This window comes from Egretta garzetta, unplaced genomic scaffold, assembly GCF_000687185.1.
Source record: "Egretta garzetta isolate BGI_Z169 unplaced genomic scaffold, ASM68718v1 scaffold270, whole genome shotgun sequence".
NCBI classification, from domain to species: Eukaryota; Metazoa; Chordata; class Aves; order Pelecaniformes; family Ardeidae; genus Egretta; species Egretta garzetta.
In genome coordinates, this window is record NW_009258274.1 from 1,239,109 (window position 1) to 1,241,019 (window position 1,911).

The 1,911-nt window shown below is 58.1% G+C and overlaps 1 protein-coding gene across 1 annotated transcript in view; it reads right to left on the reverse strand.

Annotated features, from left to right (window-relative positions):
- SLC6A7 (solute carrier family 6 member 7) overlaps positions 1 to 1,911 on the reverse strand; it is a 14,470-nt gene that overhangs the window by 8,352 nt on the left and 4,207 nt on the right. The gene's annotated exons all lie outside the window — the stretch shown is intronic.

A 1,911-nucleotide genomic window follows, 5' to 3' on the forward strand; every position in this document is an offset into this window, starting at 1 on the left:
GAGGAAGGAACAAAAAACAAGGGGACAAAGAGTGGGAGAGAGGGAAGGAGTGCTGAGAGCTTGGGTGTGACTTTGTGACCCCAAGTCGCAGCACTGACACTTGTCCCCGGGGGACACCCTGCCCCGGCAGTTCGCTGTGCACTATCCCAGTCAATGTCCTGCTCCGCAAGGAGAGGGGATAAATGTGACCCCACATGGCCAGCAAGGCAGGATGGCCCCAGTTCACCCTGGGAGGCCAGGACCCATCTTGCAACCCCAGTTTCCTAAGAAATCCTTTCAAGGGACTGTGATAAACATTTCAGACCTCCTGCAGAGCATGGGCATGAGGACAGCAGGGCAAGGAGCATCGCCGGCGTGCCAGGGAGCGCGAAGCACCCAGCCCCTGCCGTGCCGGGCACTCAGCTGCCATTAAACACTCCGTGCATTTTTCATGCTTTTCCAACTGCCAAAAGCCTACACTGTGGGGATTTAGTGACTCCCAGTTGTCCCTGCTGAGCAAGCTCCTTCCAGCTTTCCTAATCTGCCCTGGATCAGTGAGGCACAGGCAGCTCTTCAGCAGGCAGGGAATTAACCCATTCCCTCCCTCACCGGAGCTGCCGCAGGTCTGCAAGAGGGAGGCGTGGATCTTTAGGTCGGGGTGGTGCAGCACCAGGAGGGCTCCTTAGTGCCTGTGTGGGTGCGTGCACACATCAGGTCTGCAAGGAGATGTTCAGTCTATCTGAACTTTGCCAACCTCCTGACCCTGGGAGAGCGGGGAGGGCATCCCCGCCAGCTCCCATCCCACCAGCAGTCACCAAAGCTGAAAGCCCCAGCCAGCAGCTGCCGGGTGAGATCCCATTGCAGATATCCCCTCGGTGAGACTGGGCAGCCAGAAGGGGTGGGATGGGGGATGGGGATCCTGCCCCTGTGCCACTGTGTTGCTGTGCCCCTGACTGGGGGTTTGTTGGGTTTGGCTGGTATTGAGGCCACCATGACCAGGGCAGACGAAGCCCATTTGAGAGCCTCCTCTTCCTCCCAGACTCTCAAAAGGAAAAAGCAGTCATCTCTGTGTCCCTGAGTTCACGGATCATAGGGAACAAGCCCATGGGATGTGGTTGAGGGAGAGGGGCCTGGATTTGGAGGGATCAGCCAGAAAAAGGTGTGGGTCCGCTGGCCACCAGCGTGCACGTGTGCTCAGAGCCCACAGCAGACCTCTGTCCCGCAGGGAGATCAGAGCTGGCTGGTGAGCGGAGCCCAGCGCTGCCCTGCCTCTCGTCGTCCTGGTCCTCCTCCTCCTCTCCACCGGACTGCAGGATGCTCCTGCTGCTGGTTCCCATGGAGACAAGGAGCTGTGTTGCCGATGGCGATGGCCACATGCTCCCACCTTCGCAGGGTGCACCCTGCTCCTCCAGCCGAAGGCACCCAACGCAGAGGCGAACCCATCCCCACCCAGCATGCAAACCCCTCAGGGGACACAACAAACTGGGGCAAACTCTTCCCAAAGCCAACCTGAAATACACAGCCTGAGCAAAGGCGTTATGCTAAACCCCACCATTAAAAGCCCGTCCTCGCTGGATGCCCCCATCACAAGGCAAGGGCCAGCAGAAAGGCTTCAGAAACACAAGCTGAAAAGTCAAAACGTGACCCAAATATAGTACTGTTGCTATAAAACCATTGCTACCTGGCAGCCCTCCTGCAGCTGTTTAACACAGCTCTCCGGCTTAGCAACTTCTCCAAACCGTGGCCGTGTCTGCTAATTAATCCAGCATGCACAGCGGGCATGACCTGCAGCAACCTGCGCTTGCTGTGATGGACAGACCGCAAGCTTCAGCTGCTAAAACCTGTATTCCCAAAGGTCCTTGCCGGGTGGGGACAGGAGCTATGGGGCTCACATTTTGGTCTTCCCCCCCCCCCCAATGCTTCCCAGCCCAC